Source organism: Falco naumanni, unplaced genomic scaffold (assembly GCF_017639655.2).
Source record: "Falco naumanni isolate bFalNau1 unplaced genomic scaffold, bFalNau1.pat scaffold_252_arrow_pat_ctg1, whole genome shotgun sequence".
Classification (NCBI taxonomy): domain Eukaryota; kingdom Metazoa; phylum Chordata; class Aves; order Falconiformes; family Falconidae; genus Falco; species Falco naumanni.
Window position 1 is genome coordinate 19635 of NW_024427408.1, and position 24307 is coordinate 43941.

Sequence of the window (24307 nt, forward strand, 5' to 3'; positions counted from 1 at the left end):
GCAGGCCCCAGCACCCTGCCAGGACTTGGACAGGATGAAACAATACATGATTTGTTTAAAGAGAAGAACAGCAGGTGAGACTGAACACAAAGCCCTAGAAGGGACTCGAGTCCACATGTGAGGCATCTCCAGGCGCCCAGGGTGTGTGGAAGCTGAAACCTCAGAACCAGCAGGCAGCAGCACACACACCCCTGCCCCCACCCCCCGCCAGGCCTAATCACCCAGTTAGAAATTAGAAGAGGTTTATCAAGTGGCCAAACAATAAACATGTCAGTGTTTTATTTTTTGCCTTTATTGGCACTTTATTGCCTTTATTTTCACCAGACCACGAGCAGAAGGAGAAGCAGAGGCCACCAGAGAGCACGGCACAGCTCCGGCGAAGCAGGCACCAGGTCAGCCCTGGGCAAAGGCAGCTCCCACGCACGGGTCCCTGCCTGGCCTCTGGCTCTCACGGGAATGTCCTCGTCTGGAAGGGCAAGGTCTCCTTGCACTGAATCGTGTCCGTATCCAGCTTGAGCTCAGCGTAGTCGACAACAGCACTGAGGCAAAGCTCCACCTCACGGCTGCTCTCCTCCAGGACAGTGTGAGCTGGTTCTGGGTCTGTCTCGATCACCTCCAAACAGGAAAGGGAAGAATCACTGAGCAGAGCCTAGAAAGCCCGGCTGAGCAAGAGGAGGCTTTTGGCCTCCAAGATCAGCCTCGTACAGGGGCTAGAAAGGACCATTCCCATTTATTTCCCCGGGAAGGTGACAAAATTTAACCCTTCCATTACAGTGTTTGTTTCTACCGACTGAACACCATAATCACCACCATGACTGAGAATACACCCATGGGGACAATGACTGGGTCATAGGTACCTGTCCCTGTGTTTCAACCCCGTAGAGTGTCAGACCTTTTTCATGGCCCGCTACAGATCCAGCAGGCCTCTAAATTAGGATTAAGTTCCCCTGTGGGAGTTCTGTGGATGGAGAACCCCAAGACTGAACAAAACCAGAAAGCACCTTTTCCCTCTTGTCTTAGCGGGAGGTGCTTTCCAGACACCATGTGTGGGGCAACAGCCACGCTGGTGAGGGCTGGGGACGGGCGTTTTGGAATGGGGACGAACTCACTAGGAAAGCCTCCGACTGCTGCTGCTGATGGGGAAGAAGTGTGGTTTACAGCTCTTAAAAAGGCTCAGAAACTAGGGAGGAACACGTGCCAGGTACGTGTGTGTGGCACTTTCTGGAGCGATGCTTCTCCAGACTGCTGCACGACTGCCACGCAGCACCTGGGCTGCTCCACAATGAGATATCCCACACAACATGGGCACCACCACCAAAATCTCTGCTATCGGTGTAGGCAGAGCTGACAGCTCACCCACCATGTGCCGGTGGGCTGGCCAGCGCACACACAAGAGCACTAGTGTGGCTCTCCACTCCAAAACAAGAGTCAGAGTGCAGCGCCTTAAACTCCTTGTTGGTGAAAAGGCACTGAATTCGACGAAGAAATTTTAACACCACAAAACGTGATAAAATCGTAAAATGTGCCCTCCCGTTCAACACAGGTTGCAACACTTCAGCTTTTGGCAGAGACCGGTAGTTTGCATGTGGCTAAACGTGTCTTGTCAAAAGACCTCCCCATTTTGTGTTGGTGTCACAGGTCACTGCATCTGCCTCTCCCCCAAAACGCACTGCGGGTGAACCTCACGGGTGGATTAAACGTCAGGAGGACGCAGGAGCTGCTCAGCCAGCAGAGATGGTGGCCTGCCAGGGTTTTTTTGTAGCAGCTCCGTTAGCTTTTCCTGTTTGCGTTTCTTACCTTCTTCTTCACAGGCCACGTGGCTCCTGGGCCCCTCATGGTGGTATCCACCCACTTGATGGTGCGCAGGCAGTCATCCCAGTCTTTAATCTGCTCCGGCGGCAGCGGGAAGGTGATCCTAGCCACCTTGCACTTCACAGGGTGCATTTTGAAGGTGACCGCGACATCCGATTTCAAGGTCACTGTGATGGCCTTAGCACAGCCAGCATGGAGGTGTCCCACCTAGGGAGAACCAGAGAGCCAAGACCTAACTGGAATCACTAGCAAGGGCAGGACTGACAGCAAAGAGATCGATCGATGTGGTGAGCAGCTGTGCCAGGAATCTGCCTCTTACCGTGTATTCATCTGGGGTTTGACAGAGGAAAATACAAAAGATGCCACCTCCCGTAACACTGAGCCTTTTCTGTGGGGTTGACAGCCCCGTGCCAGCTAAGCCAGGGATTGCAGCTCCTTTGTGGCACTGAAACAGGCTCTCACCGGTACGTGGTGACTCCCTGCCAGCTCCTGGGAACCCGCCGGGCAGGGCTGGAGCAATGGGAAAAGGCAGAGCCACCCAAACTCACCTTGGGGGAGAAGTGAAATGGGGTGTCTGCCAGCCACTCAAACCGCATCGCCTCCGTCCTGCTGCGGTTGGTGATGGTGAAGGTCACGCTGTAGGGTTTCCCGATGTGACAGTCCCCGAACGGGATGTGATTCACTCTGGCAGCTGCTAGGAAGGAGAGCAGGAGGTCTCAGTGTGCCTGAGGTCCATCCACCCCCCTCACATCCACAGAGACAGGCGTGGCCAACTCTTCCTTGCTCCAAGCCTTCCTCCCTGGGGAGACGCAGTTCCCCATCCTACCGCTCCCATGGAAGCGCCCTGCCACATCCCTAAACCCGTGGCTGTGGCTGTGCAGAGCCACGCAGCACAGCATGCACTGCCCCTCTGCACAGAGCCAGCACGCTCCCAGACCGCCAGGCCAGGGGGTGACAGCACAGGCTGCGTATATCGAGGGCACAAATCATTAGACACGGGCTTCATCTCCATAGCATACCATGGGCTGGCAGCCCTCCTTTTGGAGATACTCAGCTGAACGCGGGTATCTCTGACCCTTCCCTGCTAGCCTGCAAGCTTCTCCCTTGACAGACGATCTTCTCTTCTGCTCTCAAGCTGCCTCTTAAGCCTCTGCAGGCTACAAAAGGCAGCAGGATCTGGCTGCTAAAGCTGGACCGCAGGTGCGCGGCACAGGGTGAGCAGAAACGTCTGTTTTCCTGTTCCTTGATCCACCTGGGCAGCCTTTCCTCTCTTACCCTCAATTACGTCTTCCTCTAGATTGCCCTCAGCATTCTCCTCCTCCTCACTGTCTGCCACCAGTCCGTGGATGTTATCTAGCGTGAAGTCATCCTCGTAGCCTTCGCCCACCAGCTGAATGTCGGTCTCCTCATACGGGTTGTTCACCACCGACAAGTGGATCCTGCCTTCCACACGTTGGGCCAGGGTGGGTTTGAAAAGCACGTCAAACTCTGCTAATTCCCCACGGAGCAGGACCAGGAGAGCGGTGTGAGGCTTCCTCTCTGCACAGCAATGAAATCAGCGACAAGTGATACAGCTGTACCGCTGAAATATTTCTGTGGGGCGTAAGGGGTTGAAACCCAGCTACCTCTAAGCACAGGTTCTCCCACCAATGGTGCCAGACCCTCCTCCTATGTTCACAAGGCTACGACAGCACCACGCGTATCACTGCTGAAGTGCCTTAAACACAGGTTAACACCCAGCGCTCACTCAAACTGCAGTCAGTCAGCTCCTGCCACACGTAAAGCTGAGCCAAAGAATGGGTTTGGCTTCTGTTGGCTGGCTGTGGGCTCAGGGGCTGCCTCCATTCAGGCTGCTACTCCCACACGCAGCAAAGACCTCAGATGGTCCGCTGAAGTGGTGACAGCCCCCCGCAACTCAACCCACCATGTCCAGAGGAACAGAAAAAACTTCCAACCACTTTCTAGGAGGAAGCCGTGCGCAGAGTCCACATGAAAAGCTGGGGGTACAGAGAGCCCCAGCGAAGAAACAACATCTAACATTTGGCGGCTGCTTGGCCAAGCCAAGAGCAGGGCACACATTTCTCCCCTGTGTGGATGACCGCGCTTCACGCTTACTGGGTTTACCTCCTGCAGGAGAGTCCTCCTTCACGCCCCCAGCTTGGTAGACGCATTGTGTGGTGGGCCTGGCTTTCAAGAAGAAAACTCCCGCTTCATCCAACAGGTCTATCGTCAACTGAGAAAAAGGAACACAGAGCACAACCACACTGCTGTGGGTACAGGGTGACACGTGGGTTGGCACCGTACTGGTGCTGGTCCAGCACGGGGCATCCAGCATGCTTCCCCGCTTCAAACACAGCTCTTAGCTAAACTTACAAAGTTCAAGTAAAACTAGACAGAAAAAAGAAGCGTTCAGAGGCGTTGGGATACAAAAGTAATGAACAGAATTTTTCATTAAAGTGTAGTAAAATGGGATCAAATACAATCTAATGCAACTAGGACATCACACGTGCCCACCCGAGAATCAAAGCGTGAGAAGAGAGATGGGGGGAAAACACCCCACCAACTTTCTTGCGTTGTATTTAACTGAAAAGGATAGGCTAGTCAGAAAAATCGCATTTCCAAGAGGAACTCTCTTCCTGGAAATTACAAGTCAGTCATTTGCTTAAAAAGAATTTCTGAGAGCTGTTTCCAGGTCTGCCATGCTTCCTGGGACCTTTTCTCCACGAGACAAGCACTTGTTCCCAGACCAGAGCGTTCCCTGAGCAGGTCCTCACCTGGACAGGTAGGGTGCCACCATTATGAAGGACCAGAGGGAGCTTTTGTGAATCACCCAGCAACAGCTTCTTAAAGACCAGCAGAGGGTTCCCTCTCTTACTGTGAAGTACCGGGCGCAGGACTGTCACCCGAGGCAGAGTCCCATCTCCACTGACACGGAAGGTCAGGCTTTGCGCTTTAATTGCTGCAGGGCTGCAGGAAAGGCAGAGGAGAGATCGTGACGGCCGGCACTAACCAATTTCCCACCTGGCAAGCAACAAAGAGGGGCCACCCACTGCATTTTCCCTGGCTGGTGCTCCTGTACCCCACGACACAGGTCTCCTCCACCCCCCTCCTCCCAATCCAATCAGGGCCATTCACAAGAGCTCTGAAGAGCCAGAGCCTTCCAGAGTAGCAGTTAAAGAACATGTCACTGAATCGAATCATGCAGCACAGCAGGTAAATAATGAGGCGACAGGTGAGACTTGGCAAATTCACTGGCTGCGATGATATGAGACACATGCAAAAAGCACGAGCGCAGCATGGAAATAGTATAAAAGCAAGAAGGGAAAAATAAATAGCACCGTCAGTAATGATTATTTCCAAGGACGCTAAAAAAGGAATTGCGTACTAGAGCAGAAAGCTGACTTGTCCTGACTCAGCCACTAAACGGCTGGGGAAGAGCCGGTCAGAGCCCTGGTACACACGTCCCAGGACAGGGGAACTGGGCTCCTCTTTTAGAAGGGCTCCAGTCGCTCCTTTGACAGAGAATAGCTTAACATACCCCAGGTAATCACATACAATCATCTCATTTTAACAGAAACAAGGAGGAAATAATGCACGCTGGCTGGCTGGCCCAGAAACGGCTTCATCTAAACCTTTGTCCTTGGAAAGCCCCAGCTCAACTGTTGCACATCTCCATTTCTTGCTGATTCACTAACTCCCAGCTGGCCACCAAATGCTGCACTGTCTTCACAGTCACTCGCAGAGGCTAAGCTATAACCCCTTCTCTTTCTACTCTGTCTAGTAGTTACCGCCTCCTCTATTCTCTAAGGCTAAGCACTCTGCCTAAGGCTACTGAGAGCATCAGGGTTAACAAGAGGTCGGGGTCCTCCCAGAGGAGGGGCAGCCATCAGGCAGGTCCCCCCGCCCACATTTCACAGGGGGACTTACCTCGCCAGGACATCGAGGGAAGCCTCAAAAGTGCACTGGTAGCTCTGCATCATCTGTGGAGTGAAGGTCACCGTAGCAAAGGCGTGGGAGCAGCTGGGCACGCACATCCGAACGGGATCCACCTTGAAAATGTCACTGATGGGGCTGTGAAACTTGGGGGAACCCACAGAGCCGTGTTAGGAGGAAACATCCTTCAGTGTTTCGTACGCAGTCTTATTCTCATATGCGTCACCGGGAACAGCCCCAGACAGCGTGTCTCCCTTCCTGCTTGCCCTGGGCAGGCTCCTTCCATCGCAGGGGTGACTCCAAAGCGGTGCTGACCTTGCACAGGGAGCCCAGGAGCGCAAAAGCTGGCTTTGAGCACTGGGCAGCCACCCCAGCACACAAGGGAGGGGGGCACTGCACGGAAACCCCGCAACTAACCTCAAACTGGCCTTTAAAGAGAAGGAAAAGGCCAGGGAGCCTGAGGGAATGGTCTGCTTTGAGCCCAGGCACGTCAGGCCAGTAAAGGCCCCCTCTGAGCGGGCTTCCAAGAGATGTGCAGAAGGGTTTGGGTCTCCCACCAAAGACCCAGCCAGAGCGGTGAGCCAAAGCCTTGCTCGAGACGTGCCAAATTCAGAACTGCCACCCTGGCACTGCTGCTCCCCCCTGTAGCCTGACCTGCACGGAGCTGGACTAGTGCGGGCAAGAGGAAGCAACGAGTCTGGAGAACAAGGCAGCGCAGCCTGTAAAGAGCAACGGTCACCTTGGCCTCTTGTTCTTACCTCACCGGCGATGGGTTTGATGGAAAGGACCACATTGCAGGGGACTTTGTTGACATTGTGGATCTTGAAGCGAGCTGTGGCCCGGTGCCCAACCCGAACGTCGGTGAAGATAAACTTGTTCTCATCTCTGACATACACACCCTTGCCTCGCATCGTCTGCGGGGTCTGGCAGAGGTTGACGTTGCTGCAGATTCGATGCTCCTCAAAGATGGACTCGATGTCATCAACCACAAATGCTGCGGAGCAGAGCAGAGGGAGGGCTGAATGCTGAATTCCTGATGAATTTTTCGGGACCCTGCTGGCCTCTCGGAAGGCTTGATAAACCCTTTCTGCCCAGGTCACTGCAAAACCCAGCCTTGGGCGGGGAGTCGGCTGCGAGGATGGAGCTCAGTCCCAGTCAAGGAGTATTGCTTTCCTTTTATCCTTCCATGCATCCCTCCCAGCCTCTCCCCGCTGGCTGACTTGAAAAGAACTGCAACCTCTGAGGATTTTAGGGTTTAGCTTCAAGGTCAGGGCGCCTCTCTAACCAAGCAATAAGTTCAGGTGCTGACCAGCAGCAGGTCTGGCTGTGGGAACCTGTGGACGGGGCGTACCTGGGAGGCAGGACTCAGCCAGCAGGGTATAGGGGATGCCGAGGGGATTGTCCTGGGGGTCTCTGTCGCTGATATCGATGCGCAGGTGCTCCTCGCACGTCCCCAGTGATCCCGCAGAGCAATCCACCGTGATCATCTGCTGGCCCCCAGGAGGGATGGAACCAAAGCCAGGGTACACCGTGAACATGCCTAGAGTGACGCGAGCCTGCAGAAAGAGTCCCAGGAGAGGCTGACGTCCAGCAGCCCAGCCTTGAGCATCCCCAGCAAGGAGTACGCCACTCCTCAACCTCCAGCCAGGCCGAGCCCCCAGTCCCAGGGCAGGGAGGGATGACTCCACGGCCCAGAGGCAGCCCCAGGACGAGAGGGACAAGCCAGGAGGAGCTGCAGGCCTATCCTGGCTGGCACAGAGGACGGAGTTTGGGTGTAAAAGGTGAAGGTGCTAGCTGGGATCCTCCAGCCTCAGGGGTAAAACAGGAGAGCAGAAATAACTGTGAGAAGTGACGGGAGGGAAGGGAGGGGACTGGGAAGACGAAAACACAAGGTCATCTGGTATCTATGGAGTGGGACTTCAAACAGGAACGTGCCCACATCTGTGGTATTCACAGTCCTATTTTGGCTAGCAGCCACCAAAACACGGGACCTGCTCCTCTCTCTTGACCCCACAACTCCAAGTCTGAGCCAGAGCACGGGACTGTCAGTGCAACTGAGCAGCTCCTGCCTCTGCTTGTGGCTGGGAGATGACAGACCTCCATCGTGCAGACCATGTCCCACCCCACGGTGTGACACGGAGCCCCCATCAGCGTCCTCCCCCAGCACCCGCAGCAGTGTGTCTTGGGGAGCGGGAGCCACCCACCTGCATGGAGGGGCTGGCAACCTTCTGCAGCGAGCGCTTGCTTTTCTTGGCTGAGGAAGTCCTTTGGTGTAAGTTCTCACTCTTGCCAGAGTGGGCAGATTTCATTTGACATCCACTAAGAGGAGAAAGCAGAAACATCCATCATGCTGAGCCCCCACCCTGCCTTCCTCTGAAGCCAAAGCTGACCTTCCCCTCCCCACAGAGGAAAGCCTCCCTGCCCCTCGCAGCCCCCGGCGGCACCTCCTGCAGCTTACAGACAGCTCAGCTGTATCACCAGCTTTGCCCGACACACGGGGACACTGAGGCACTTTTCCACTCCCTGTTCACAAGCAGCTGACGTGAACTGGACAATAACCCAGGTGTCTGGGCTGCCTGTCACACACCAGCCACGCTGTCGTGCCTCCTCAGGCAGGACAGGTGATGCAGGTCTTCTCTCACCTTTTCTCTTGCAATCGGGATGCGTCCTGGTCTGCTCGGTAGATGAGGAATTTAAAGTCAAGGCTGCCTTTGTTCTCCAGCATGAAGGTGCAGGTTTTCCTGCTGCCCTTCACCATGGCACCGAAGTTGATGAGCGAGGCGGGGTGAATGCTGTACTTGCTGAACACAGCTTTCGCCGACACCCTCACTGGGATGACGGCGACGGTCTCGCCTCCTCCGCAGATGCTGGGCTCCATCACCTGCAGCCAGAGGAGGGCTTGGTAAAACCAGCAAAGAGGCCGGCCTCTGACTCTGTTCCCTGATCCCATCCCTCGTCCCCATCAGCTCATCCTCCCTGTTTCAACGCCTCCTCCGGAGCCAGACTTTCAGCTCCGCTTAGGAAGCATCACAAATGTTTTCTGAGACATTGCTGTCACCTACGAGAATTACCCAGCTAAAGCCCTCCTTCCAGAAGGCACCTGTCCTGCTCACGCTCCCAAGACGTGCTGTGCCACCACTGCCTGGCTGGGGCAGCTCACCTGGTAGTGCAGGATGGGTTTGTCCTCGATATTCACTTCCGTCTTGGGGTGGAAGAACACCTGGACCTGCACAGGGCGCCCGGAGGCAGCCAGCAGGCCCTTCTGCGGCTGGATAGTGAAGTGGCTTGCCAGGTCTGGTATGGTGGTGCCTGCAGCTTTCAGCTGGAAACTGGGGAGAAAGGGAAGGAACAAAGACCTCTGCAGTTAAAAGTACAAGTGCCACCAGCACAGCCAGGACTTGACATACGACCATAAAAAAATTAAAAGGGAAAGAGTCCAGCTCTGCTTGGGGAATCTCAGATCTTGAGAGAGTGCAGACCATCATGAGTGTTGCAAACTAACCTCGACACCCAATTTTCTCATCCCCTCCTTTAAAGAGTCATAAAGAGAAAGGAGCTGCCCCTCAGAGGAAGGCAATGGATCTCAGCAGTGAGTGGCTTCAATTTCAGGGCCTCTCCTTCTGGTTCCTGCTCAGCTATGAAGGACCTCTGGTGTGGGGCTGCATTCTCCCTTAAAGTCTTTGAGATTAGGGAGCCCGGGCTTTTTATTTAACCAGACCACGAGGCAGCCAGCACGGGAAGCGGTTCTAGCCATGGGCAGGAGGAGAAGGCAGGCCTGGGCAGATGGTGGCACCACGCGTTCACAGAGCAGGCAGCTGGACCCACCTGTACGCAATCTCGTACTTCCCCTTGTTCCTCAGAGTCAGCACTTGCTTCGCATCATCCAGGACTTTCAGGACTCCAAAATCCACGGTGCCACCTGCACCTGCAGAAAACCCGCAGAGCCAGGCAAGAAACGGGGAGTATTAGTGAGCTGCTACAGACCACACCAAGTGACAAGACAGATATTTCAACACTTCCAGGCCAATTTCAATTGGCCTCTCAATACCGACATGGGGCTTATAAGAAAGGTGGGGACAGGTGTTTCCTGGGGGGCTGTAGTGACAGGGCAGGGGGCAATGGCTTTGAACTGGAGGAGGGGAGATTTACATGAGCTGTTGGGAAGAAATTCTTCACTGTGAGGGTGGCGAGGCACTGGCAGAGGCTGCCCGGAGCAGCTGTGGCTGCCCCACTCAAGGCCAGGTTGGACGGGGCTTGGGGCAACCTGGACTAGTGGAAGGTGTTCCTGCCCATGGCAGGGGGGTTGGGACAAGACGATCCTTGAGGTGCTTTCCAACCCAAACTGTTCTATGACACTTGGAGTTCTCAGGCAGCCCAAAACCCTTCTCAGGCAGCCCAAAACCCTTCTCAGGAAGTTTCCGTTCTTGGAAATTTTCTTTAGCTACTTTGCTGCCCTTGCTCTTCTTACTCGGAGAATATCTGCAGGGTTTAGCAGGTGAGGAGCTGGGTTTCTGTCTTCTTGCTTCCAAGCACTGATCCAACAACTTTATGTGCCCTGCTGAGCCCTCAGGAGCTGCCAATTGCTCGCTCACATCGCTGTGGTTTCTAAGCCCCCAGACCAACCTGCACACTGCAAAGCTCAGGGGCGAGAGACTCGAGGCTGGCTGTGCCCTGACAGCCCTTCACTCCACTCAACCTGCAGGATACGCGCTTTATGTGACCGGGCCACGCTTGCATGCTACCCCATCCCAAGCGCTTTGGTTGCTCACCTGCCAAGGCAAGGCAACGCACCCAGACTGCTTTGTTTTGGGGCATCCACTGACCTTTAGGAATGTCGATGACTGGAGCAACATCATAGCCCTCTGCAGAAATGAGGATATTTTCAGCCTGGACAATCCCCAGGATGTTTTCTGCATCTGAAACCTGAGGCAGCGAGAAATGAACACTGCTTAGACCGTTCTCTTAAATTCTTTTGGTAGACAACGTACGAGTCCTTGTCTCTGCTGGCTGCTTCCACCATGGCCTCCCCTGCTTGACAAGCACTTGTGGATTCCCAAACTCTCCCAACCTGCTCATCTCACGGGCTGACCCAGCGAGATGCTGCTGCAGTAAGAAGCCCTACCAGCCCAGCTCTCCACTCCTTCAGCAGGGAGTGCTGCCGCGGAAGCACCCGGGGAGACACAGCGATGGAAAAACAACCTCAAGAACTGTGAGGTGTCCCAGAGCAGGTGGCATTGACCGTCAACCCTCTCCCCTTCAATCACCCAGCATCCTCACTGAAGTGCAGCCCCCAAACCACGGGGAACAAAAGCCCAGGGTGACAGCTTGTTGCTCTCCGTTAAGAGCCCCGGACAGGCTCCAGCATGGGCGCAGGGAGCACGCCGAGGTCTGGACAGCCAAACAACAGCATTCAACCACGCACAGCGGCAGGGTGGCTGTAACGCGGGCTCAGGACACAGCGCCTGGTTGTCTGGGCTGACGCAGATGCTCAGGGATGCACCATGTGCTCTGGTGAACCCAGGCTGAGGCAGCAGAAGTTGGGGTCACAGCAGCCTTGTGTCCCTCAGGTGCAGCTCTCCCTGGCCCGGCAGCACACATGCCCCCTGAAGCTCAGCTATAAGAGCAAGTTCCTTGCCGCTAAGGGCCTGCCCCCCCGGCGATGCGGGTAGAAAGGAACCTCGGGAAGGCTCATCCTTTGTCCCCCTCTTTGCAGGGAACCCTTCAAGCACAGCCTCCACCCCAAAGATCTCGTTGCCCTGCCAGGGAGGGCACAGTCCCCCTCACCTCCAGTCGGATCTTCTTCTCAATGTTGAGAGCCTTTGTGGGCTTGAAATACAGATGCACGTCAAACTCCGTGCGCGGACCAACGATGCCCTCACGTTGTGACACGGAGAAGTCCTCGCCCAGGTTTTCCAGCCCACGGAGCCGCCAGGCCACAGGCAGCAGGGTGCTGTTTCGCAGGACCAGGGTCTTGCTGTCCTCCCTGCAGAGGCAGAAAGACACCCTGCACCAGCTGCTCGATGGTCAGGATAGGCCTTGCAACTGAATGCATCTTGGAGCAGCCCTATGCATTAGTTTATATATATATCTTTATCTATACACATCCAGTATTTATAGTATCCATAACACTAGTTAAATGTTTTCTCTGTGTCACAAGTCTCAGAGGTGAGGTCCTGGGGAAGGGCTGGGTGCTAACGGTGTATCCAACAGAAGGGACATAAGGAGGAGCAACTGCACTGCTCTCCGAACCAGCAGACGAGATACAAATGAATCAAGATGCCCATTGCACCACGTTGCTGGGGGGCTACAGAGCTTGCGGCTGTCCTGAGAGAACCAAGCCAGCAAGGAACGGTGAGCAAGAGACCGGGAACTGCTGGCAGAAAGAGGGACGCCAGCCCAACATCCAGCCTGAAGGGCCATGCAGCCAGCCAGAGAGGCTGAAGGGGAGCTCACCGACAGCACCCGTCCCCAGCAGAGGGGCCGTGGGATGACTGACCTGTGCAGAAGCAGCCTGTTGAAATGCACGTGCTTGGGGCTGACCCTCAGCTCCACCTTCACCCCCTGGCAGCACAGGGGGAAGACCACCGGCTCTGGGTTCTCCTTAATGCGGCAGACGAGCTTGTCTTCCACCAGACCAGCTGAAGTGGGGTACGCCCAAATGCTCAGCTTCTAGCCCCGTCCCCGAAACAAGAAATACAGAAGAGCACTCAGTGAGCAGGAGGAATGGCTCCTGGGCACTTACACCAGTGCCTGCCCTACCTGCTGTCCCCTACCTGCTTCTCGTTCGGTTTCAGCCTCATGCTGGGAGGTTCTACAAGGAACGTGTCCGCCTTGAGATCGCGCTCAAAGGAGAAATGCGCCTCTACTTCCAAGGGGGTGACGTTGAGGATGGTTATCGTCTCACAGTTGCTGGGACAGTCCAGTGCCTTGTACCTGTCCGCAAAAGGGGAGAAGGCTGCAGAGGAGACCGTCGCCTTCATCCCACACCAAGGAAAGCGCCATGTCCTGGCAGCGGGAGGCTGCACTGCAAGACCATGTTCCAACAAGCAGGCCAAGAAAAAGGATCATTTTCAGGGGCACACTGGATGCTATGTGTGTCCATCCTTGCGTTACTTTGATGTCCACCCCTGTACTTGGTGCCTCCAGCCCAGACACGTGATGATGCACAGGCCACTTAAAGAGCATTTTACAAATTAGAAATTCAAAGATGCCTGGAAAAACAGAGGTACTGCAGGCACGTGGGTTCTCCCCCTTTCTTTGTTGGGTTTCCTTCCCTGCAGGGTAGAAAGAAATGCTCTTGGAAAGAGCTTTTAAAAATAGTTTAGCTTTTGTCTTCCAAAACAGTCACGAGATTGCCTTGTATTTCACAGGTTAGCTCAAAGTCTGAGGGAAGGAAATAGGGAGGATTCATTCCCAAGAGGAATGCTGAATTTAAAAAAAAAGGTCCCTTCCCTCGGGTATGGAGCAGATTTGGGAGTTAAAGGGTTAAAAAGCACAAACAGAAACCCAAGGCCATGCAGCAGCCTGACTAAAGATCCTCTTTTGGTTTTTGAACTGTTTTGATTTCATTTGCTTGGGTTGTCAAAATACCACTAGCTCTCCAGAGCTCCCATGAAGAGGACAACTTAATTTCTAATACTGAAAAAAAAATCTATGTTAAAAATAGAAATGCGCCAGCAGCTACAATGGCAACTTTTTCAGGCAGACTTTGTCCAGCATTGAGGACGGGGAAACAGAATTTCCATTTTCATTCCTCTGCAGATCCCCCACGCCCCCATATCGGCAGGTCGAATCATAAGGCCTTACTAATATTACAAACGGATGAATGTTTTACAAAACCATCAGCAGAATAATTGCTTGTTCAGTCCACCTGTAGAGCTCAAAGCACTTTTAAAAAACACCATAAAGTTCATTTCGTAGGTGGCGAAGCTGAGATGTGGCGGGGGGACACAAGCTGCTCCAAGTGACCTTCAGGCTGGAAGCAGCACATGGCTCTGGCCACCAAGGCACCCACCAGGGAGGAAGATCAGCTCCGTCTCTCCCCTGCTCCTCCAGGACTCACTTGCCCATCATCTGCTCAAGTTCACACATCTGTGGCCCTTCAGCCCCCTGCATCTCCCAGGCAGGTCTCCACCTGGGCCTGCCCTGAATTGTGCCTCTGGGACGGCTCGTCCCCAGACGTGTCCGTGACAGCACGAGGCCCTGGAGGTGCCATCCCAACGTCCCATGCTGTGCAGGCAGCACATCAGGATGCTCGCTCAGGGCGGGGAGCACGTACCAGTCTCTTGACTTCCCACACAGCAGCGGTCCAAAGTGGAAGACACCCGTCTCCGTGACATACTGCTTGAAGACAATGTCGTCGTCTGCCTTGCTCTTCCTTCGGTGGGGAAACACCAGCCTGGGCAGAGAAAACAGGGAATGAAGAGCTGTGAGATGCTCCAAGTAGAAAACCTGGTCAGAAAGCCGTAACCCTTACTGGTGGCCGCGGTACCAGTACTCCCAGCTCCAGGCATGGGACAAGATGCTGGGCGGCTCAGGCAGCACGCTCTGCCCGAGCCAGAAGGTCACCGGGGTACAAGGGGCAGCCCTGGCTCTGAGCCCCGGGGGGAGCAGCGTGGGAGGCTGCCAGGGGCAAGCCTTACCGTGGGTCTTGGCTGATGGTGGGGTACAGGCAGGTGCCCCTGCAGGGCAGCTGGTACAGTCGCTTTGTCCCCAGGATCTCGAAACGCAGCGTCTGCTCAAACTGGCCCAGCACCGTGGAGCTGAAGTGGACCTTCAGTTCCACCTCGCCGCGGGCAGGCACTATCCACCGGCAGCTGCTCAGCCTGGCAGTTAAAGAGAGGGCTTCAGACACGGCTAATGAGCAAACAAGACGAGGAGGAGGGCTGTGGACTCGCCATCCCACGGAGGCACCAACAGAGGGGCCCTGAGGAGCTGGGGATGACAGACCTCACTTGACAGGGTGGCCGCGAAGCAGAAGGATCTCCTCAGCCCTCAGCTCACCTGACATGTCTCGGCGGGGATGGGACCGTGTCCTCGCCGCTTTGGTGCGCCCCAGGAGAAGATACGGGTCCTTCCCTGTCCAGCCCCTGGAGACATCTCCTGCCCTGACTGGAGCTCTGCTTCTCTCTCGCAGCCTCCCAGCTGCCCGCAGCTTTCTCCTCGCTCGACTGGCTCCTCACAGGGGCGACCTGCTCCTCTGCGGTCTGAGCCACAAGGGGAGGGAGAAAACAGAGAGGTGAGACCTGCCCCGAGACATCCCCCTCCGGGAAAGCAAGCTGTGGGTTTGTTAACAATTAGGGGAAGCACTAAATAAACAACCACATCTGCCCAGGGCCTTGGTCTTCCTCATCAGGTTTAGTTTTGCCTACAACACTCTCCTTGCCCAGGACCTCAAGGCAAGGCGAGGGCTTGAGGTGTTTTTTTAAACCGTTATTCTCATCTTACAGACATCACAGTGATCCTTCCCCACCCACCCCCCTGCCCTGGCACCTTCACTTCGGGCACAACGGGGGCATCCACGAGACTTACGGCAGCATTCTTGTCTTCTTCTGCAGTGGCGCCTTCTGGCACAACAAAGACAAAGTGCTTGAGGGCTTCTCCTGCTGCAGGGGCCATCCGCTCTGCCGGGTAGTGGATCACGGAGTAGAAAGCAGTAGGGGGAATGGGAAGCCCGGAGGGACCCAGTCCAAGGCTATCCAGGACCTAAAGCGTAAGAGAAAACCCTGTTTGTACCCCTGTCACCTTCATCCTCACACTCACTCCTTAAAGGCACGGAGCTTTCGGCAATGTGGTGGGGCTTTATTTATATGGGGCACAGCGCTTCTTCATGCCCAGTGGAGTGGGCAGGCTCCAGAGCAGTGCCAGGACCTACAAGTGGGACCTCGAGAGAAACCTCTCCCTGGAGTGACTCAGCTGAAGGAAACCTGAGCTGCCCTGCCCTGGGACCATTTGCAATGATTTCCAGGCTGGGAAATTCTCTCAACAGACGGGATGCTTGTACAGAGAGCACTCCTGCTTCCCACCCACCTGAGGGATGGTGAGAACCTCCCCCAGCCACGGGGCTGCTGCGGAGCCATTGTGGAACATCATCGGTGGCCTGGACAAGGCTCTGTGCCATTGTCACCTGGTGGGACACGATGCACCGGGGCCCAGGAGCACGGTAGGCTCAGCCTCCGAGCCTCACAGGGCTTTACCTGCTCTGCCGCTGGCAGCTCGCTGCTCTCCAGGATCTTCCTAGTCACATCTTCTGAGCCCAGCACCTGGATGTCCAAGCAGGGCACCCCGACACCCTGGCCTCTGGCTGACCCTTTTGCACCTTCCCCTTCCAGCTGAGGTATTCTGGCATCCTCAAGAGCCTTCAGTTTTGCCAGATGCTCTTTCTCCAGCCTCTCCTGATGCTCCTTCTCTCTGTCCCTCCAGCTCCTGGGGCTGGATGCGTGCTGGGGCTGCTCTTCTGCTGGGTGCCGTGCGTCCTCGTGGTTCAGGGGGAACAGCAGGATACCCTGAACCCTGTCCCAGGATGCCAAAATACGTGCAACATCCTTCTGCGACGTCTCGTAGATATTAAACCTCAGGGCCAAGTTCTCGCTGTCACTCTGGGCCTCATTTTTTGTTTCCCCCTCTTCCAGGTCTGTGGGGTGTGCAGCCGCTGCCAGGTGGGCATCCATCAGGGTGACCTTGCTCTGCTTTTGCTCATCTTCCTTTGTGCAGCGTGCAACAGAGCCCAGGCGCTTCCTTACAGATCGTGTCTTGACCACCCCCTTGGTGACCTCCGACCTCTGGCTGTTGGATGTGTTGGTGTTGCTGGTGGGACTGTTCATGCCCTGGGCAGGAAGAGCAAAAAAAGCAGGGAGCATTTCAAAGCACTGACTCAGGTGCTGTAGGGCAGCAATGATCTTTACAATAGCACCCCAAACCTCGCTCCAGACCTGTGCTAGGCACCCTACAAATCCCAGTTCAGAACATAGCTGGTACCCAGTTTAGCTCAACAAACCAAACTCTTCAGTGTCAGACTGATGAGGGGTCCTGCAAACCAGCTGAGGAACAGAACAGGTTCCCAACCCAAGCAGAGAACTTAAGACACCTCCTTACTCCCGTGCAGTCCTCTGGGTTCATTTCTGGTGCGCTGAGCATCCCTGTGGCTGGCTGATTCTTTGCAAAGTCTGCCTGCTAATGAATACCTAAGGCCTGGGGGCATCTCCTGCCAGACATGTAGGAAAAGACCCCACATCCCAGACAGATCATGGCTCACAGGTGTAAGTCACAGGCAGAGTGGGAAGAAACGCTGGACTAAAACTACCTAGGGCTTCAGTAGTCAATATGTGGAGTTACATGAAGCCAGGACTCAAAGGCAGCATGATCTTAGTAGAGCAGCTCTAGCAGCAAACCCATGGGAAGACACCCCGGTGCAGCAGCAGCACGATCAGACCCCGGTGGTTGTTTCCCAGCGCAGCCCCACATGTTGCTCCTGCCAGGTGCTCGTCCCCAGCACTGCGTGGGGCTCCCTGAGGCACGGCGCAGCTCCGTAGGAAGGTCCCCAGGGCTTTCAGTCATCTCTGTAAACAACCACGCACCTGCCTGACACCAGGCCGGCTTTCCCTCCTCAAAGCATTCTCTTGGTCTTTTCCAGTCTTTCTCTTCCCCTGCTCAGAATTCTTCAGCTCTTCCTCCTTCAAGCGTTCCAGCTCCTGCCGACGCTTTTCCTCAAGCTCTCGAGCTAGCTGCTCCATCTCCCTTCAGCAAGCCAAACAGAAAACACGCCCGAGAGTCACCACCAGAAGTCTGGGCTTGCCGCCAGCCCAGCTGGTCCTGCACTTCATTCCCTGACCCTGAGGCCAGGCAGAACCGTTAGGCCATCTCTGTGGACCTCCCTCAGCCTGGGGAGGCTGGGAATATCCCAAGTGAGGAGAGGTGGGAGGGGACCTCCAGGGCCAGCCAAACCTCAGCCTTGCTTCATAAGGTCAGCCTGGGCCGAACGAAGTGCGGAAACACACGCTCGCTTTAAGCGGGTCCCCCTCCCAGTTTCGGACTTAGCCTGTGCATCCTCCTCAACCCCTGCGGCCTCCCCTCCTGGGCTGCTTTGCTGGATCAGAGCTTCTCCCAGGCTGACCTGCTGCTGCAGCTGAGGGTGAGCCCAAGAGCCACCGGCTTCTATGGCCGGTGTCGCTCAGGAAGGAAAAACCTGGGAGACCAGCAAGGACTTCCCCTACGGCAGGACTGGGATCTAAACCAAGCCAGCACGGCTGTGCCTCACACCAAGCCACACCACAACCCCTCTGGTGTGGGGAAGAAGGGGGGTGAAGATGAGAATCAACGTAATTAACTTAGAGACACTTCTAAGGAGCAGCGGCCAGGCAAGCCCAGAGCCCAGGTGCCGGCAGCCACCGTCTAAACCCGCGGGCTCCCCGCTCAGCTGGAGAGAAGATGTTCTCTCCCGGGAGGAAGGGCCTTCCTCTGCTGGGAACCTGGGGGTGGAACTGCCCGCCTGGAGCAGACCCTTTCGGGCCTTCGCTCCGTGACCCCTCTGAGCTCAACCGAGGTCTCCGGAGCAGGAAAACCCTGCAGGGGCACCCTCCTGGGGAGTTACAGGCGCACAGACCTCTGCCTCCTCTCGCGCTGGACTTGGCGTATCTGGTTATGAAGCTGAATTTTCTGCTCCGCAGTGAGGGCATCATACTCATCCTCGTCCATCTCCCAGAGACGTTCTCTCTCCCTGCGGGCAGCTTCTTCCTGCTCCCGTCCTTCAGCCAAGGCCAGAGGAGAAACCATTAGCAGAGCTTGCTGTTGGGGGTGAGCTGCCAGGATTCACAGCTGTGTCCCGAGCCAGCCGATCACCCTGCCAGGAGGTGCTGGGGAGCTCACAGCCCTGCTCCAAAATTCAGATCAGCCCCTGAACTATCAACAGTTCACGGCGAGTTCCCGCGCCTTGCCTGGCTCCTGCGCACCAGCGTGGCGGGCAGCTGCTGCTGCTGCTTCGGTCCTGAGCCACAACAGCTGGCACTTGTGCCCAGGCTTTCACGGTAGAGACCAAGGGAAGTCTTCACAGCCTCAGCTCTGCTCTGCTGCATTTTAAGCAACTGTGAGCTGAGCGCTGGCTACACCCAGGCAGAAGGTGGAAGGATTAATAAGACCACTTCTTACAAGCTCTGCTGGTAACCCAGATACACACAGATAAGGCTGAGTGCTTGACAGGGAAGATTTGAGAGGTGCGGAGATGAAAAGTCTCACCTTCCTGCTCTTTTGCAGCTGTCTCCCTGGCTTTAAAGGACACATAATCCTGGAACAGGTTCACGACATAGATGTGAGGCCGATTTCCAACAGCTTTGAGCAGGCAGAGGAGAGCAGATGCCATGTTGTGCGCAAAGAGGGTTTCCAGGCCATCAAACACCACGCCCTGGTAGCAGTCACTCAGCTGCGAATAAAGTTGAAAAGGAACAGCTTTTCTAGCCAGCTGTGGCACACACGGGGCTCTCAGCCAGTCAGTAAATGTCCTCTGTCAGCAGATGTCAAAGGACACCAGCCATCGTTGTGTCCAGCGCATCGGCCCAGACAAGCTCCGATCTTTCCCCACGTTCTGCCACCTTGGGGCATCTGCAGCTTCCCCCAAGGATCCCTGCGTGCAGCTCGGGGCTCCTCCGAGAGCAGATACAGACCTCCTCTCCAAACTGCCTCGCTGCCTGTCTCTCCGGAGCAGGAACGCAGCATCTGCCCCCACCCCACCCCACCCCACGTACCTGGAGCCTTTCGGAGAGGATGGCCACCAGCAAGTCCTCGGGCAGCACGCAGCTCAGACAGCCCAGCCCTCCCTCTGTGCTGCCACCGATGCTCAGCCATCGCTGCGCAGGGACGCAGGGAAGGGGAGGGTGGAGATGAGAAATGGAGGAGCCCTGCAATGTTGAACGCCACAAGTAAACCAAACCACTTGGGTAACCCCTGAACAGTTCCAACTGCTGGGCTTGCAGCCAGGGTTTCCCACTAGCGGGAGGCTCGAACCAACCCTGCAGGCCAGCAGCTCCAGGGGACAACCCTGGAGGACACACCCCGTGGCTTGCAAGCCCCCGGCACAGCATCCCGCAGCTTTGCCCACTGCCTGCGGCCACATTAGCCAGGACTGCGCTTTGCCAACAAACTGTTGAGGCCCAGTCGAGATTTCTGCCAGAGCACAGGGGTTTGTTCCCACCCCAAGCATGCCCAGCTGGCGCTCTGCACCACACACCCACACACCAGCCCCACTCTAAGCAGCCCCTTCGCTTCTCAGATGCAACAGAAAGGACCCAGGCATTAACCAGCGCAGATCACGCTTCACCTGGCAGCTTGTCGAATCCCTTCGATGCTGTTCCCGGGATTGGGATGCACGGCCATCCGCCTTCCTCTCGCTTGCTGCAGTGCTCACCGGCCTTTGGGAACTCGGGGACTGCAGGCTGCCGTCCTCCCCAGAGCTGGACTGGCGCAGCGCTGAGCTGTGCCCGGCCTTGGCGCGGCACTGCACGCTGAGAGAGACATCTGCATTGTGACCTGCAGAGGGGACAGATGGCTCAGCGGGGCTGGCGATGGGTGCTGCGGGGAGCAAGCAGGCACCTTCCACCCCTGGCAGGGACACAGCACTTGTCCCCCAGCCTGCTGGGCACTAGCAGCGCTGCTCTCCAGAAGCAGCTCCTGCCCTGCTTCCCTTACTAGCACGATAAAGCTGAGAGAGGACGGAAAGGCCAGAGAGTTTGTCGTGCACAGCCCCGTGTCCCTCCTTAATAAACATGCACACAGGTGACACTTTGCACAGCAGCTCCCCTATGGATCAAGCCAAAGATTCGTCCCCCAGCACCATCATTTTCCTACCTTGCACCCATCCTGCCTTCTCCCGTGGAGACTGTAACGGGCAGCCCTGCCCCAGCAGCATCACCCGTCTCCATGGAAGCTAAACCCTCTGCCTGGGATAACCCCACCTGGCACCCAGAGCCTTTTCCCTTCCACCAGCTCCCAACCACCCAGGTTCAAAGCTGAGCAATGTAAAACGTCCCCTGCCAAGGCCAGCGTCTGGCCTCACCCTGCAGAGCTCAGGGCAACAACTGCCCAAGAAAGTTTCCCCAAAGCCTCCAGTCTCACATGGAGCACAGCACAGCACGTGCCAGCTCCGCAACCTGACAGTGTCAGTATAGGGGGAAAAAAAAATACATTTCCAGACAAGAAGAGCTCATCTGCAGTGCGTCTCATCCAAAACTCCTCCAAGAGGTTATTCTTGCCTTCCTCTCATGTCTGTGAAGCCACACTCACAGTCAGTCACCTAGAGCTTAATGAGCCACTTCGGAGGGTTATTCCTTGTTCAAGCGGGCAGCAGTTCTGCCTGATGGCCACAGGGAGCAAGCTGGATTCAGCTCGGAGAAAATGTGTTTATAAAGCTCTGAGAAAGGTATGGGTGTGCTTCACCACTCCCAGAAAAAGGAACGTGTGTCAAGAAGCCCAGAGGCAGTAAAAATGCCTTTGTCTGACCCCTCAAAACAGAGCTTCTTATTCACCCGAGCTGTGTTATGAAATGGCTCTGCATTTCTACGCGCTTGCACCCGTGCTCCCCAAGAGACCCAAGGGCTGCCAAACTCCTCTGGAGCAAGCAGAAGCAGGTGGCCGTGGTGGGTTTCCAAAGCGCCGCTCTGCGCCCAGTGTTCCTCCTTACCCTCATCCTCTGTCTCCTTGTGGCTCTGCTCAGCGGCAGCCCTGATGCACAGCTCCCGGGCACGGAGCCCTGCCGCGCTGCTCCCGTCAGAGATGGCTTCTGTCACCACGGCGTCGATGGACAAGCAGGCAGCGCCGTAAGATTTGGACAGGGCGACCGCTGCCGCTGTCTTTCCTTGAGAGAGAGAGGAAGGCGGCTTGGTGACATTTGCAGGTGAAGCATTCTCAGCGACAGGCTCTGGAAAGCCCCCCCAGAGGCTTTGCAGGTTTCAAGGGCGTTCAGAAAGCACATGTCCCTTTAGGGGACACCACGAGGGAGGCAGCTTCAGCACGGTCAGAAGCGCTGAACTCCAGAGCCAGGTGGATCGCCTCCACCTCCGGTTCAGCCCAGGACTTTGTCCCTTGTGGTGTGACCTCAGCCCTGGGCCAGGACATTGTTCCGAGCCCTGGCCCACCACCACCGTTCGCTACCCTGTGCTGGTGGGTGCCAGCTGGGCGCAGTCTGGGGGTCAGCATGGGCTAGGGGCTGCTCCCATGAGGAAACACGGGCACCAGGCAATGTGGTCCCATGCAGCAAGAGGGACATGGCCACCCCATCTGGGGGGACAAGAGCCTAGCTATAGGGACACAAGATGAGCCACAGCACTGCCACCAGCTAGGCAGAGGCCTGGGACCGTTTCACGGACCAGCAGAGCTGTGGCTTGCCTCGCTTCGCTTCAACTGGCCGACCAAGCACCACGGCCCACCAGGATAAGTCTCTCCTGCTTCCCGCTCTCCTTGCAGCCAACAGCTCACGTACCTGTCCGAGGTGCCCCATGGACGATGATGACGACCCCTCTGCGGCTTCCGCCTGTGCGCCGTTCGGCAGAGATATCGATGCCCAGGTGGCGGGCGATGGCCCTATGGACAGGGCTGTCGGCCAGCTCTCCTGCAGCCTCCTTGCTGCTGCTGCTGCTCTGCTGGTGCTCTGCTGTGTAGAACCAGGTAGAAAAGTCAGCCTCCTGCCTCCCTGGGACCCTGATCGCCCTCCCCATCCCCTCAGATCCTGGGAGAGGAGACTGCTGCAAGCAATGTCACAGCCCAGATCTCATCGTGCCCGTCCTCGAGGCTCGCGCAGATCCAGCTGCTGGCGAAGGGGCCTGTTCAGAGCACAGTAAGTGGGGTGGCAGGAGGAGGAAAGAGCATCTGGCAACACCCAAGAGGCCTGGGCCACATCTTCCATGAACCCTCCCCACGGTCCTCATGGGAGTTTGGTCCCGGGTCCTGGTGCCTAAGGGGGGTGGCAGGTGCAACTGGGCACTGGGAACAGTCCCGAGGGAGATGGCACCAGGCTGCAGTGAAGCAATGGAGGTGGCACTGAAGTCCACCGCTGGGGCCCTTTTGCCACAATGGACAAAATAGGTGAAGAGCTTCGGGTTACCACCCGTCCCGCGTCTTTCCTTAACACCTTCCTCCTCCTCTTCCCCACATTCAGATTCTGAATTCACCCTGTTGGACTGGCTTTCATCGAAAAGGGAGGGGGGAACGACCCGAGCTACGGGGTGAGGTGCTGCCAACAACCCCAGCGGAGTGCTTTCTGCCCCCATCTGACAGGTGCCAGGCACCTTCAGAGCTGGCCGAGGAGGAAGGACGTGGGGAAGGAATGGCAACCTGCTCTTGGCCATTCCCACTTTGCAGGGCCACAAGCAAAAGCAAAACTCTCCTAAGGAGGGAGACTCCCAAGGCACCGAGGAGCCTGTCCAGGGGTATTCTGAGCTTGTGCTCGTGTTGCCGCGAAGGAACAAATCTAAACCAGCTCGTTATATTAGACTTGGTCCTACAGGCTGAAGAACTCATCTGAGCCTGCTCTTTGTGGCTGAGGGACACAAGGGGACACCCTGATGATTTCCCCAGTGTGTGGCACTAAGATATGAGCTTGCTTTAGCTGCACTCAGAGCTGCGAGAGGATGCGTCTTACAAGCCACAGGTTTTCACCTAGCAATTCCTCCACCAAGCTGGGGAACAGGCGGCTGCTAAAAGCACGGGCTTTCCGTGGAGAATGAGGTCATGGAGAACTCGGGGTACGCAGCCTGGACTCCCTGCTGTGTCCACACTCAGGACAGACCATGCCAAACCCTCACCCTTGTCCTGGTCCGCTGGGTCCCCAGTCTTGGGCTTTGCTTGATCATCCTGCAGCCCCTTCTGGTCCTGAGAGTACTCCAGCACCTCTGGGGGCAGCTTCTCACCCGGGCCACGCAGAGGCAGCAACAAGGTGTTGTGGCTGTCGTAGTCTTTCAGCATGCGCAGGACCTGTGCGCGGAGGGACGAGAAACCACATACAGGAGGGGTTTCTTGACCACACGAACACACTGCCCAGCCAACCAGTCTTCTCCCTCATGCCTTCCTCCCAGCACGGACTACCCAAGCACCCCCCTCGGCCTGGCAGCAGGGCTGGCTGCCCCTCAAGTGCCACCAGGCTGTGCCCTGGGGACTGCCTCCATCTCCCTGGCGCAAGCCCGGGAATGCCACCACAGCACTGTGAAGCTACGGCAGCACGCACACGGGGACCAGACCTTCCCGCTCACCTGCTCCTCCTCAAGGTACTGCTGGTCAAACTCCAGCGAGTAAAACTCGACGGGAAACTCGCACGGGTTCTTCACCACCACTGTCCCCTCCGCCCCATGGCTGTATGGCAGCACCGGTCCCAGCTCAAGCACTGGGGGGCTGAACTCCAGCTGCGGCTCCAGACCTTGTCCCGAGACCTGCAGCTGGAGGTGCTGGCTGCTCTGGCAAATGTTAATCTTCAGCCTCCTTCTGTAGGACTTCTGAAAAGAGAGAAGCACAGAAAGGTCCTGCGCTAAGTCCCAGGTGACAAGGGCCTGGAATTCAACCCTTGCCCCAAGGTCAGCGGTGTCAT

At 56.3% G+C, this 24307-nt stretch overlaps 1 pseudogene; it reads right to left on the reverse strand.

Annotated features, from left to right (window-relative positions):
• Positions 1 to 331: 331 nt before the first annotated feature.
• LOC121082071 lies at positions 332 to 24215 on the reverse strand (annotated as a pseudogene).
• Between the last annotated feature and the right edge of the window lie 92 nt (positions 24216 to 24307).